The 15,233-nt window shown below is 52.0% G+C and overlaps 4 non-coding genes across 4 annotated transcripts; 3 read left to right on the plus strand and 1 right to left on the minus strand.

Annotated features, from left to right (window-relative positions):
- The first annotated feature begins 5,963 nt into the window (after positions 1-5,963).
- On the plus strand, positions 5,964-6,036 carry TRNAF-GAA. Its single transcript has one exon. It is a non-coding gene; the product is annotated as a tRNA-Phe (tRNA).
- Positions 6,037-6,988: 952 nt separating this feature from the next.
- TRNAQ-CUG lies at positions 6,989-7,060 on the plus strand. The gene has a single exon. It is a non-coding gene; the product is annotated as a tRNA-Gln (tRNA).
- Positions 7,061-7,856: 796 nt separating this feature from the next.
- TRNAI-UAU lies at positions 7,857-7,950 on the plus strand. The gene is made up of 2 exons: positions 7,857-7,894; positions 7,915-7,950. It is a non-coding gene; the product is annotated as a tRNA-Ile (tRNA).
- Positions 7,951-9,712: 1,762 nt separating this feature from the next.
- Positions 9,713-9,794, minus strand: TRNAA-AGC. The gene has a single exon. It is a non-coding gene; the product is annotated as a tRNA-Ala (tRNA).
- Between the last annotated feature and the right edge of the window lie 5,439 nt (positions 9,795-15,233).

Here is a 15,233-nt window from a genome sequence, read left to right on the forward strand (position 1 = left end):
GAGGGGATCGAATCATAGTCTGGAGTGGCAGGGCAACCCCCTTCCCCAGTCAGATTCCACTAGGGGGCTGGGCTGGGATCTGTAGGGAGGGAGACACAGGAAAAAGCAGCCGCTACTATGGAACCCAGGAGTCCTGGCTCCCGGTCCCCCTGCTCTCACCTCTAGACCCCCCTCCGCTCCCAGAGCCAGGGATAGAACCCAGAGGTCCTGGTGCCCAGCCCCCTCCCTGCTCTGACTAGTCAACCCCACTCCCCCTTTAGTCCCGCTGCCTCTTCTATCCACCCAGCCCACCTGTCCATCCCTCTGCTGCAGGTTTCTGGGGTGTCACCCCTGCTCTGCACTCCCCCAGTGCAGCCCAAGGCCTTTCTTCCCCCCAATCACACATCCTCTCCCCCCTCATGCTGGATCATCTGCTTGGCCCCCCACCGCCTCTCGAGGTGCGCTGTGCGGCGTGGCTGGGGATTGTGCAATGGCCCAGCACCAGGCAACGCAGAACGTAAACCACAGGCCCTGCCCTACCCCACCCCACCGGAGCTGCCTTCCAGGTGCATCGGAGCCCAGCGCCCTGCACCTGTGCCCTCCTGTCTCACAAGGGGTGAGCTACAGCCCCACCATGCTCTGCAGAGGGGAGAAGGGTCAAACCAACCAGCCCATTTAGGATGGGGGAATCAACACCCTTTTTTCTGCACAGCCACTGACCATCAGCAGGATTCCTCCTTCTCCTCCTCCCTCCTGTGCCTCATGTGACTAAATCTCCACACCTAGACAGCCGGTCCATCCGCTGCACCCCAATCCCCCAGGCCTGAGCCTCCCTGTCAAAACCCTGCACCTGGCTCCATAGAATCAAGTCTCACATCTCACTGGGAACTTGACTTCTTGTGCCCAGACAGTCTCAGCCCCCCTCAGTAGATGACCTGAGAAACACAGTGTCCGGCTTCTCTAAAGAAGTATTTGGAGAGATTTTTCTTGTGTGACCACGTGGCCTAATGGATAAGGGGTCTGACTTTGGATCAGGTGATTGAGGGTTCGAGTCCCTTGGTGGTTGTGCTTGTGCAGTTTTACCTTTGTGTTGAACGTCCTGCTCCCTTCAGGGCTGGAACCTCTTCTTGGCGGCTCAGGCCAATGCTCTGGCTTCAGCTAGAGCCCCGGGAAAGAGTTGGGGGGTGGGTGTCACAAAGGCTGGGGCATGAGCCCCAGGTGCTTCCAGTCTCGCCTTTGCCCTTCCTGACTTGCCAAAGAAAATGGGCGGCTGCCTGGGCTAGTGTGTGGAGCAGTTTCCCTCTTCCAAGTGTGCACCTGTCCCTGTGCTGGAGGGTACTTGCTACATAGCCCCTTGGGAGCCTGGGTGTTTCTCTGCTTCTCACCAGCTGGGGAAAAGCCTCTTGGGGTAAAATCTCCTGCCCCACTGCCAAAGTGAGCACCGTGAGTGGGAACGGTAAGAGGCCCCACCAAGGGGGCTGGCCCTGCTTTCCTACTGTCTTTTGATGCTGGCCACAGAGCATCAGCAGCCGCCGCGCATGCTGGGTGGCTGTTGGCCTTCACTGGGGATTCAGCACGCCAGGGAGCAGGCTAGCCCAGTGTCTTTCTGGCTGTCTGCTGGCCACGCATAGGCATGGTTCTCCCCTCCTCTTGCTCTGCAGCTTATAAGCCTTCCCTTGGAGCTGTCAGCACCAGCTGCTTCTGCTCTAAAGGTGCCCAGAGGAGGAGAGGTGCTGGGCTCCAGCCTGGGACTCTTCCTCCCTCCTAACTATGAAGCCTGGCCCTGGCACTGCTTTCTTCAAGTGCCAGGCAGGCAAGAGGAACAGCACAGTGGCAAGTGCCAAACTTGTGAGCATCAGGTGAAGCTGTGAGAATCCCAACCCTCAGGCATCAGTAGCCAGTTCTAGAGCCCTGATCCACTGCAGCCGTCCCACCCAGAGCCTGGTTCTAGGAGGTGAGAGTCACCCAATAGGAGGGGAAAGACTGGTTCCTGCACAGCTGGAGACAGGGGAGTTGAGCACTGTGAGCTCCAGGGCTTTACCACAAGCCAACACAAGGTCCCACTGAGATTTGAACTCAGACTGCAGGATTCAGAGTCCTGAGTGCTGCCCGTTACATCATGGCACCTGCTTGTGCTGTTTTCTCTGCACATCGGTGACTCTCACGGGGCTGGCTCGTGTAAGGGGCTGTTGGCCCCTTACTAAAACTTAGTGGGTGTTTGGTTGGCTAGTTCCCAGTCCCAATAGAAGGGGGAAGGGCCAATGGGAAATCAGGACCCTGAGACTGACAGTCCCCTGGGCAATGGGGAGAGGCCAAAGCTCCAAGTTAGCCGCACTGACAGGCCAGGCAGTGTAATGAGGGAGTCACCAGGCCAGGGGGTCCCATCCTCCGTGGGAGCTGGAACTGCCTGGGCCAGAGTGGGGCAGAGCTAAGGAGAGAGCAGGAGCCTGAGAAGAGCCGGGGAGCAGAGCTGCGCAGGTGTAGTGCCGGAAACTGCTCCCTGTAGGACTTTGCTACCTGGAGCAGTTACTGAGACCTGAGGTTGTTCTTATTTGCTGACTTGTCCTAATTGGCTAAAATTTGACAGTGGTGGGGGATGGAAGCATAAAGGCTTCGTCCTCCAAGCGACCCTGCCTGGTGTCCATCTGTATCTATTACCTCTTAATACCGGATTGTAAAAAATAGAGTGAGGTCATTTAAACATCATTTATTTTGCAGCTTCATTTACTGTGCTAACAATGTAGCATCCTGACACTGATACGTCTGCCCATGTGACCTGTGGGTTGGATTTATTATAGTGGGGTGTGGGACATGTGGAGGATAATTTAAACTCTTAATTTCCTTATGGTTTCCCTGCAATATACTTTTCTGCTGGTGCAATTTCTGACCATTGCACGTCTATTGTATTTATTACAATAGCACAAGTAAGTCACACAAGTGACATAGTCTAGGGCAGGAGTCGGCAACCTTTCAGAAGTGATGTGCTGAGTCTTCATTTATTCACTCTAATCTAAGGTTTTGCGTGCCAGTCATACATTTTAACATTTTTAGAAGGTCTCTTTCTATAAGTCTCTAATATATAACTAAACTATTGTTGTATGTAAAGTAAATAAGGTTTTTAAAATGTTTAAGAAGCTTAATTTAAAATTAAAGTAAAATGCAGAGTCCCCCAGACTGGTGGCCAGGACCTGGGCAGTGTGAGTGCCACTGAAAATCAGGTCACATGCCACCTTCGGCACGTGTGCCATAGATTGTCTACCCCGGTCTAGGGGCTTGGCTACATTGGAAGTTAGCGCTCATTAAAGCAGCCCCGGGCACCCTAACTCCTGAGGTGTCCACACTGGCAAGGCACATGGAGCACCTGGGCTCTGGAGCTCTCCTGGTAATCCACCTCCATGAGAAGCATAAAGCTCGCTGAGCCTCGGCTGAAATGCCCGGGCGTCAGGGTGGATGACGTATTGTGTTACTGCACTGTGATTGGCCTCAGGAAACGTCCCATAATCCCCTGAAGTCAAGTGCCCACTCTGGTCATTGTTTTGAAATCGGCTGCAGGCATGCGGATATCCCCTTTCAAAGCTCCGTTTCTGACAGCCGGCTGCTTATCTGCTCTGGGACAAAGCAACCATTAGTGTGGAATGCTGCTGCTGTTGTGAGTGTGTATGAGGGGAGGTGGGGGTCTGCTGCTGTCCGAACACACAAGACAGCATGCTGACACACTCTCAGCCCCCCAAACACACTGTCACTCCCCCCACGTACACACAACACACTCCCTGTCACACTCCACCCCCGTCCCCCATTTGAAAAGCACGTTGCAGCCACTTGCACACTGGGATAGCTAACACACTGCACTGCTCTCTGTGGCATTGCCAGAGCTGCTAATGTGGCCACTCCAGTGCGCTTGCAGCTGTCAGTGTGAACACACAGCAGCGGTTTCCCTGCTGTGGTTTAACTCCCAGTGCTCTACATCTGCAAGTGTAGCCAAGCCCTAAATTTGCCAGACCAACCGAACTCAGTAACTGCCCTCCACCACCACATGCAGGGAGTAGGGGCACCGTGGAGCACACGCCACACTTGCTGGCTCAGCCTTGTGCATGCTGGGGTGGCCACCTCCCCATTGATGAGACCTGGTCCCACCATCTCCGCGGACCTCCAGTCTGCCCTGCTGCCATCCCTGTCTGTGTTGTCTTCTCTAGCAGTTGACTGGAAGGTGAGCACTGGCCGCATGCCATGTAGCCGTGTTGTCTCGAAGGGTGAAAGCAGGAGGAATGGTGCCTTCATAGCCCACCTAATATTCCATAACATAGTTAAGGAAAATATTTCTCAATGAATTCTCAGTAAAAGATCAGTAGCAGCCAGTGTCCACATCAGTCTACGAGCATTGGTATTTTCTTGAAATTTGTCAGACCAACCTATCTAACACCTAACACACATTTGAAGTTCTTCTTTTCACACTGTTGCTCATTCTCAGGTTCTGCTTTGTCTCCAGACAGATCCATTCTCTTTCAGGACAGCCTTGCTCTTTCTGTCTGTTTCACTCACTGAGGTGTCGGAGTAAACACTCCCCTTCCTTCTATTCTCAGACAAACACTAGTATTAAGTGTTTGCTACTGATGGGTCTAGAAAGGATTTGTCAAGTGGAAGATGCTGTTTCTGGGGGATTGCTCCGAAGATCCAGTACTTTGGGTTCAAATGTCTCCCAGCTTCCTTGGGGAACATAACACCAAGGCTTTGTTGCAATATACAAGAAGGAAGGAGTTTTTCCACCCCAGATGGGACTTAAACCCACAATCTCTGGCTTAGGAAGCCAATGCCTGATCCATTAGGCCACTAGGGCCCTGAAGAGCAGTGGAAAGAAGGATGGAAATTCCCTCTCAGGATTGCACATTCCTCACATTCACTCAGAAGCCAAATACCCATTTAATGGCCTTACAGAAATGTCTGCATCCCCTGGCAGCGAGGCAGCTGGGCAGGTGGCTGACAGAGCTGAGCACCACCTTTCTGCCAGCCACCTTTAGAGAAGAACCCCACCCTAGAGTCACCCCTCCCTCCTTCAGCACCTCCACGGCTGTGGCTCTGAGTGGCAGTAGGATGATTAGGGGTGAATCCGGGGCTGGAAGGGGGGTAAGGTCGGCCTGTAAGGAGGAACCAGGTGGGGCAGACCCAGGGGGAGGCTGTGGGCTGCTGGTTGGTTGTTGGGATCTGAGCTCTAGATCAAAGCTGCACAGTGACCTGACCCCAGGGTTATAAGGCCGACACAGTGACCCCCTTACTGGCCTCGGTGACCCCCAAACCCTTGTTACTAAGGGCATTGAGGACTCTCTGTCCCTTAATAACTTCTGGGAGCTCCCAGCAGGCTGCGGGCGTCAGCCGCCTCCTGCCTCACAGGTTAGACTCTTGGTGCTGTGCCAGCCGCCCCCTCGCTTGCAGGCCCAGTGTGAGAAGCAGGAGGCGCGGTGCTGGCAGAAGAGGGTTTTGATTAATCGAGCTCTGTGTTATGGGCACAGGACGCTTCCACTCAGTAGCACAGCTGGGGGGGAGCAGGGGGAGCAGCTAAGGGAGTCGGGTGCCTCCGGTGGGGGTGTGGAGCAGCTGTTCGTTTTCCTGTTCGCACTCCTCTGCGGTGTGAAAATCGGGGAGGGGAGGCAGAAGCCCCACTTCCCTCCCGACATGACGCCCAGTGGGGGAAGCCAGGACAACAGGGTGGGGTGGCAGGTGGTGGCCAGACTCTCTCCGCCAGGGTCTAGTCTAGCTCAGGGTCGAGGTCAACTTCCTCCCCGCACCACTGGCCCCCAGTCCCCTTCCACCACCAGGTCAACCCGGGCACTAGGGCAGGAACAGGGTGAGGCAGCAAGTCAAGCTGAGCAAGGCAGGCAAAAGCGAGTCTTGTCTTCATGGGCCACTCACAATGACGTCCTTTTTGTGTGCCACGGCTGCAAAAATATCTCAGGCAGAGAAGCAACAGCCCAAAATATTGCCACGCAGGTGCCAAAGTAGCTCAGTTGGGAGAGCGTTAGACTGAAGTTCTAAAGGTCCCTGGTTCAATCCCAGGCTTTGACAGGCCCTTGCATTTCTCTTTGCACAGTGGTGACTTGTTTTCTGGTAGCACAATGGTCCCTGCACCCAAGGTGAGTCCCTGAGCTTGGGCTCTGCAGTAGGAAAAGATATTGTGGGCTTCTGCCCCTAATTGGCTGCCCTGACATTTAACAATGAGGGACAGGAGCTGTCTCTCCTAAGTGAGTTATTGGTGGACCCAATATGGCAGGAAGAGAGTGCTAGAGGGGGTGCTGGGCAGTGACAGGCAGGTATAGAGGATGAAAACTCTTCTGTGCAGCTGAGGGAGGGCAGTACCAGGGAAGGGGCAGGTGTGAAAGTGGCCCTGTGGAAGGGAGTTGGGGGCCCAGGAGGAGGCACTTGATGTTCAGTGTCTTGGAGCAGCTGGACTTGGCCATGGTGGGTGTTCAGGAAATGCACATTAACAACTCTAGGGTAGCTTGATTGGGCAGAGGGTGATTGGAGGAAGGGCCCATCTCTCTGGTCCTCCAGGCCAGGGAAGAATGATGGGGTTGGAGTCTTGCTCTTCACATTCGCAGTGCGAGTACAGAAGGGGCTGGAGCTCCAACCAGGGAGGGTATTACTGGTGGGCTTTGTGCTCCATGGCACTGGTTACGGCTATATTAGTGTGTATGGTCCCCAGTTAAGGCATGAAAGGAAAGTTCTGTGAAGGAACTGGCTCCCTTCTTCTAGACCGCACGGTGTTTGGTGTCAGGGGAGATTTCAATTGTTGTACCGGCCTGAGGACTGCTGCTCCTGTTTTCCCAACCATCAGAGGAAACTCTTCTACGATGAGCACTACCTGGCGCAGGTCTGTAGTGAGGTTGGCTTAGAGGACGTGTTTCTCCACAGTGGAGAGAGAGAGAGCCCCCCGAGAGGAAGCTGATGGTGGGAAGCAATAAGTGCAGAGTGCAAACCAGCCAGGAGTCACAGGGGTCTAGAAAATGAAACAGCAGCAGGTCCCATGGTGTAATGGGCAGCACTCAGGACTCTGAATCCTGGAATCTGAGTTCAAATCTCAGTAGGACCTTGTGGTGGTATGTTGCTTTGCTACAAAGCACTGGAGCTCAATGTGTTTGGCTACCTTCTCTCAGGTAAAGAGTGAGTTTTTTTCCCTCCTGCTGGGTGACTGATGCCCACTGGAGACAGGTCTTTGGTCCAGCTGATTCAATGGGCTGGCGGCTATAGGGTGGGGTCCTAGAATTTAACAGTCTGGCTAGAGATTCCTGCGGGTTGACCATATGGTTGTTTCTCGCTGCTTCATCTGATGTCCATAACTTTGGTCCCTGCAGCTGCCACACTCTTCCTCTTGCCCACATGGCATTTAAAGGAAGGAGGGCCAGGGCCAGGCTTCACAGTCAGGGCTAGGCAGGAGGGAGGCAGAGTCCCAGGCTGGAGCCCAACACACCTCTCCTCCTCTGGGCACCTGGGGTGTTGTTCCCCCCTGTTCAGGCACCCCTGGGGCCCTGCACTTCACACAGCTCTCCCTGATTTCAGCTGTTAGTGAGGGAGCCTCACTGCTAGCGCAGACTGGGCAGTTTCTTGCATGAGAGACACTGTCCCAAAGCAGGACTAATGCTTAGAGCTGGTTATCAGTGATTTCAGCTCTGTTGGTCTGCAGGAAGACTCTCCATTGAGTCTTAACCAGCTCTGTTATTACCCAGGGAAGAACAAAAGGGTCAAATGGGGCCTGGAACCCTTAAGAAGAATCCACCCCACCAAGTACAACACTTGTCGCTACCTGCTCTCAGCCCCACTGAGAATGTTTTGGGGTCACTCCTCGCCTTTCTCAACCTAGGGGTCTCAGAGAAGCCTAATTAATAGGTGCTCCAGTGGCACAATTGGTTAGTGCACAGTACTTATAAGGCAGTGCTGAGAGGAGTTATGCTGAGGTTGTGAGTTCAAACCTCACGTGGAGCACTGGTTTTCATTAACCAAGTGGTGTCACCCTCCTCATTTGGCCTGTGGAATGTAAAATTCCAGCCCTGGGGACCCTACAATCCTTTCTCCCCCCCCCCCCAGCCCTTGTGCCAGGATCCCTCAAGCAGAGCCTGGAGTCCTGCCCATGGCGTCTGTACTATTGACAAAGACTAATTGACATGGACAAAACACTCAAATCCCGCCTGGTGCGGGGAGCCAGGTTTGCTCTTCTAATTCTGTCGTTGGTACATTTCCAGGTCTGGGAATGTCCCACAACAGCATTTAATGGGAAGCTGCCTGCAGAACAGTGACACTGCACAGAGCTCCTGTGGAGGAGGGGTGGGAATTAGTAACATTTTGAGGATCGTTTGGGAAATGAGCCTTTGCTGACAAGATTTGTCTCTGTTCATATTTCACCTTCAGGTGTTATGTTGAGGGATCTTTAGTATATTTTTGTGAGGTTAATAACTATCTCCTCAACTTTATTTACTCAACTTAAAAATTGGTCACTTGATTTTTGCATCTCCCTGTGAAAATACAACTGACACATGTGGCTTTCCACAGGGGGTTATGATGTTAAAGTTAAGGAATTCAGTCTCTGTACTTCTGGGGGGAGTGTTGCTTTTTTACAGCTGCCTCAGGGCCAGGCACACTGGGCTGTTAGCTGCACCCACTGTCCTTGCCAGGGGCCCCTGCTGAACCCTGGGCGGCTGCACTGCAGTGCTGGGGTGACTGCAGGTAGAGAAGCTGCTGTGGAGCAATGTAGAGCAGGTGCAGGAAGGAGACGGGGTCACTATTCTCATTCTGAACTGCACAGCTTTCCAAATTTGGGACTAGATTCATAGATTCATAGACTTAAGGTCAGAAGGGACCATTATGATCATCTAGTCTGACCTCCTGCACAATGCAGGCCACAGAATCTCACTCACCCACTCCTGTAACAAACCCCAAACTTATGTCTGAGTTATTGAAGTCCTCAAATTGTGGCTTAAAGACCTCAAGGTGCAGGGAATCCTCCAGCAAGTGACCCGAGCCCCATGCCGCAGAGGAAGTCGAATGTCCGAGAACAATTCTAGGGGAAGGTGAACGCAGAGCAATGACACTGGAGATGCCCAGACCTCCAATAGGGGCAATGTGGAAATTAATAATGGGAAGATCATTTGTGAAATTAGATGTCACTGACAAGATTTGTCTCTGTTCCTATTTCACGCTATGGTGTTAGTTAGAGGAATCAGTACAGATTTTTACTATATTAATTAAACACTTATTTAATCAAGCCAAAAACTTAGTATCACTTATTTTTTCTCTGTCCTAGCAAGAATGAATTGAATTTTGTGACTTTCTGGAAAGTGCAGCGAGATTAAATGTGGGAAATTCAGTCTCTGTGTTTGTGAGCTGATGTTTTCCTCTCACAGGTCAGTGCCTGCATTGAAATACCAAGAGGGATCTAAGGGCTGGTGTACGCTGGGCACTGAACTGGCAAAGCGATGTCTCTCAGGGTGTGACCCCCCCACAAACCCATATAGTTAAGGTGACCTAAGCCCGGGTTAGATAGTGCTAAAGAAAAGGAAGAATTGTTCTGTCCATGCAGCTATTACAGGGATGGGAAAATTCCTCCAGTCACTGTCTACTCCAAAGTGCTATAGCAGTGCCACAGCAGCGTTTTAAGTGTAAACAGAGTGAAACTAGGTTTATCTCCAGTTCGCACTATGGATGCTCAGGCACTAAGACTACAATAATAACAACAGCAGCTCAGTGCTTGCATAGTTGGCAGGATTCAAACCTGCGCAGGGAGACCCCAATGGATTGCTAGTCCATCGCCTTAACCACTTGGCCACAACTACTTGACCTGCATTTGTTTCACTGCATAATGATTTTGTTCTCACTGAATTGTCACTTCAAATTGTTTGCTCAGACCAGCTTCCCCAGCACACTCACGGCTGCGCATCAGTGTAAGTGTGTCCTTGGGTGAACAACGAGAATTCCTGCCCATTTCCCTTCCGGCTGGAGCAGGATGAGAGTGTGTTTGTGTGAACGACATTGCTGTAGATTGTTGTTCATTCCCCACTCTGACAATTCAGACAGTCCCTTTCCTAGTCAAATCTCCAGCACATCGTTCCAATAGCAGGGGGCAGGATTTCTCTGGGGCACTGAGGGCTGGTGCATGAATTCAGCCTTGCATTCCACCCTTGATGTTTCATGGACTAACAACAGCAGCAGAAAGAAAGAGCCGAGCCAATATCTCCTTGGCAGGGATGCAGGTGCCACGACCCCTCTGTCTGACCATCGCCACTGCAGGAGAGAAGGGTTCACTGGAATCGAATGCCCTGGCTCAGACCAGAGACACAGGAAGATTTTGCTGTTCATGGATCTGTGCAAAGGAAATTTTGTCTGTGTGTGAAATTGAGGCGGGAAATGAAACGTCCACATGGTGGCCCAATGCTCTAGGGAATGTGGGTGAAGGACTCGGGCTGAGAAATGATTTAACAGGGGTTTGTATTTATTGCCCTGATTAAAATCTATGGCTAAAAGGCAGCCACTGTTGTTAGTACTTGTACCTGTGTAGGGACACCCCAGTGGGTGTCAAGTCCATTGCCTTCACCAGGGGCTGTCGATTATTTTATCAAGGTACAAATTTCTTGATCAAGGCCTAGACTCCAGAGAAAACATATACACTGCTGATAGGAAGAAGTACATCAAAAGATTTTGCAGCCACCATGGGCATATCTATGATGTGTCGTGTTTCACTCTTTATACCTGGCGCCACCTCCTTTCCCTTTAGCCTTGTAGTTGAGCAAGGGCAAAGCTGAACATCTCCTCAGATACCAGGGAGTGTTTATGTCCATTCCTGCGAGCTACACAGGGGTTTGATGTTGCTGCTTTCAGTCCTCTGGCTCTGCTGGGATAAGGAACAATTCAGGCTGTCACTGAACTGAAGGAGGAAGATCAGTTTTTGACAGGCAGAGGGACGCCTCCTCTTAAAGGGGTTTGCCTGGCTGGCAGCCCTGGTCCCCAGGTCTCGCCCGTGGGGCTCCTGCAGTTTTGGGACCGGGTCACTCCCTTGGCCCCACCTGCTGCCCCCAGGCGCTCCCCCCCAGTAAGAAGAGAAGAGAAGGGAGGGGAAGTCTTTTCTATCCCTGCCTAGCTCCATTGGTCTCCTGTGGCCCTTTCGGCTCTCTGCTCCCCTGTTGGGGAGATGCAGAGACAAGCCCCCATCTGGGTGAGTCACCGAGAGGCTGTGTCCCATGGCGTGTGTGGGGGAGAGGGGGAGGGGTGGGATGGGGCTCAAGGGGAGAAGGTTCTGTGTGACAGTGTGTGGGGGAGGGGGAGGGTGTGTTCCTTAGGATAGAAATGATGGAAAACACAGGGGTAGTGACAGCGAAGCCCCGTCTCTGAGTGTTATGACCCTGTGTGGTGCTGCTGTTCACCTTCCCCTCCTATGGGCTCAGCTTTCACTGAATCCAGCATTTTTTCACCTGTCCTCACCACAGAGGTGTCCCACATGCCTCAGCTACCGAGTGTCCCTCTTAGAGACGCCGAGGACTGGAACTGATTTCAGCTGCTGGACAGCTCTGCTAGGTCTTTATTCATTTGCACAGGAAAATGCTGAGTGTTTAAATTCATTTCAAGCCCCCTGCCCCCATTCAGCGAACTCCTGAACATACTGGAGATGGGTCTGGAAATTGATTTTCATTCAAAAAAGTTTTTAAGGGAATCACTTGGATTGGAACTAGGAATCTATTACCCTGCAGGGAAACATTCACCCACTGAGCTATACTCTCAACAAAGAGCGTCATGTATAGCTCAGAGCAGGACCGATTTTTAATGTGGGGGTTAGTACACTTTATCTCTGTACAAACACCACAGCTTACAAACTCCCCACCCCCGCTCTGTGTCACCAGAGCACAACAACAACTCTCCTTGGAGCACACACAGCTCCCCAGCTCCCTGCCCGTCAGTCTCTCCAGCATTGCTCCAATCCCTTAAAGCAGGGTCTCAACCTCAATTTACCCTGGGGCCAGTGCCAGTCCTCCAGTCCTCCCAGTGGGCCAATAATGTCACTCATACTGCCCAGAACCTGCCCCCAAAACTCCGCCCCTCACCTGCCTAAGGCTCTGGGAGGGAGTTTGGGTGGGGGGAGGAGGTCTAGGGTGCAGGCCCTGGGCTGGGGCGGTGGATTGGGGTTCAGGAGGGATGCAGGCTGTGGAGGGAGTTTGGGTGCAGAAGGGGTGAGAGGCTGGTGTCTGGGAGAGAGTTTGTGTGGGTGAGAGGTTCTGGAGTGCAGGCTCTGGGATGGAGTTTGGGTGCAGGGTGCAGGCTCTGGGCTGGGGCAGGGGGTAGCAGGAACAGGAGGAGGGGTGGGGTTGGAGGCTCTGGGAGGGAGATTGGGGGCAGGTGGGAGGGGGTGTGTGGGAAGGGGGAGGAGGTGCTCAACTCCGCTGCACTGCCGAGGCCCCTGGGGGGGAGCGCCAGGTGGGGCCAAGGGAGTGACCTGGTCCCAAGACTGCTGGATCCCCACGGGTGAGACCTGGGGACCAGGACTGCCAGCCAGACAAACACCTTTAAGAGAAGGCGTCCCTCTCCCTGTCAAAATCTGATCTTCCTCCTTCAGTTCAGTGACACACTGAATTGTTCCTTATCCCGGCAGAGCCAGAGGACTGAAAGCAGCAACATCAAACCCCTGTGTAGCTCGCAGGAATGGACATAAACACTCCCTGGTATCTGAGGAGATGTTCAGCTTTGCCCTTGCTCAACTACAAGGCTAAAGGGAAAGGAGGTGGTGCCAGATATAAAGAGTGAAACACGACACATCATAGTTATGCCCATGGTGGCTGCAAAATCTTTTTAGGTACTTCTTCTTATCAGCAGTGTATTGTTTTCTCTGGAGCCTAGGCCTTGACTATACCTTGGCCAAGAAATTTGTACCCTGATAAAATAATTGACTGCCCCTGGTGAAGGCAATGGACTTGACACCCACTGGGGTGTCCGAACACAGGTACAAGTACTAACAACAATGGCTGCCATAGATTTTAATTGGGGCAATAAATTGAAACAAACCCCTGTTAAATCATTTCTCAGCCCGAGTCCTTCACCCACATTCCCTAGAGCATTGGGCCACCATGTGGACGTTTCATTTCCCTCCTCAGTTTCACACAGAGACAAAATTTCCTTTGCACAGATCCATGAACAGCAAAACCTCCCTGTGTCTCTGGTCTGAGCCAGGGCATTCGATTCCAGTGAATCCTTCTCTCCTGCAATGGCGACGGTCAGACAAAGGGGACGTGGCACCTGCATCCCTGCCAGGGAGATATTGGCTCGGCTCTTTCTTTCTGCTGCTGTTGTTAGTCCATGAAACACCAAGGGTGGAATGCAAGGCTGAGTTCACGCAGCAGCCCTCAGTGCCCCAGAGAAATCCTGCCCCCTGCTATTGGAACGATGTGCTGGAGATTTGACTAGGAAAGGGACTGTCTGAATTGTCAGAGTGGGGAATGAACAACAATCTACAGCAATGTCGTTCACACAAACACACTCTAATCATGCTCCAGCCGGAAGGGAAATGGGCAGGAATTCTCGCTGTTCAGCCAGGGACACACTTACACTAATGCAGCCATGAGTGTGCTGGGGAAGCTGGTCTGAGCAAACAATTTGAAGTGACAATTCAGTGAGAACAGAATCATCATGCAGTAAAATGGGTTTATATGTCAAGTGGTTGTGGTCGAGTGGTTAAGGCAATGGACTAGAAATCCATTGGGGTCTCCTTGTGCAGGTTCAAATTTTGCCCACTGCACTGTTGTTGTTGCTATTATAGTCTTAGTGTCTGAGCATCCACAGTGCAAACTGGAGCCAGATCTACTTTCACTCTGTCTACACTTAAAATGCTGCTGTGGCACTGCTATAGCACTTTGGAGTAAATAATGACTGGAGGTGTTTTCCCATCCCTGTAATAGCTACATGGACAGAACACTTCTTCCTTTCCTTTAGCACTATCTAACCAGGGCTTAGGTCACCTGAACTCTATGGGTTTGGGGAGGGGTCACACCCTGAGAGATGTTGCTCTGCCAGTGAAGTGCCCAGCATGGCCAGGGAGGTTGAAGTGTTCTCCTACAGGTTTTTGTATATTGCCATTCCTAATATCTGATTTGTGTCCATTTATCCTTTTCCGTAGAGACTGTCCAAAGGATAAGGATAAATGGACACATATCAGATATTCAACCTCCCTGGCCACACAATAGCAGATCTTAAGGTGGCCATCCTGCAGCAAACAAACTTCAGGACCAGACTTCAAAGAGAAACTGCTGAGCTTCAGTTCATCTGCAAATTTGACACCATCAGCTCAGGATTAAACAAAGACTGTGAATGGCTTGCCAACTACAGAACCAGTTTCTCCTCCCTTGGTTTTCACACCTCTACTGCTAGTACAGGGCATCATCCTCCCTGACTGAACTAACCTCATTATCTCTAGCTTGCTTCTTGCTTGCTTATATATACCTGCCCCTGGAAATTTCCACTACTTGCATCCGAAGAAGTGGGTATTCAGCCACGAAAGCTCATGCTGCAAATCGTCCGTTAGTCTATAAGGTGCCACAGGATTCTTTGCTGCTTTTATAGTTCCCGCAGTCTCCCCCCCCATTGGAATTCTGGGTTGAGATCCCAATGCTGATGGGGCTAAAACAGTGTTGTGGGTGATTCTGGGTAAATGTCATCACTCAATCCTCCCTCCGTGAAAGCAACGGCAGACAATCATTTCGCGCCCTTTTCCCTGGATTGCCCGGGCAGACGCCATAGCACGGCAACCATGGAGCCCATTCAACCTTTTTACACCATCACTGTATGTCTACTGGATGGTGCTGACAGATGCGGTACTGCAGCGCTACACAGCAACATTCCCTTCCCTTCTGCAAGTTAGTAAAGATGGTTACCAGCCATATTCTACTGTCTGCTGCTTTGCAAGTTGACAGTGACAGTTACACTGTACCATCTACTGCTGTCATGGGTGCTCCTGGCTGGCCTTGGTGAAGTCGGCCGGGGGCGCATGGACAAAAATGGAAATGACTCCCTAGGTTATTCCCTTCTTTAAGTTTTGTCTAAAAGGAGAGTCAGTCCTGTCTGGACTATCGGGCAAGCCTACTAAAGAACCAGAGAGGCAAACGGCCGCTCCGGGTCAGAGCCCCAGACATCCCACAGAAATGATGAGCTGCATGCTATTCTAGTGGGTGCCCCTGCAACAACCCCACCCGTTGCTTCCCTCCTCCCCCACCCCTCCTGGGCTACCATGGCCGTTA

This window comes from Mauremys mutica, chromosome 23, assembly GCF_020497125.1.
Source record: "Mauremys mutica isolate MM-2020 ecotype Southern chromosome 23, ASM2049712v1, whole genome shotgun sequence".
Lineage (NCBI taxonomy): Eukaryota > Metazoa > Chordata > Testudines > Geoemydidae > Mauremys > Mauremys mutica.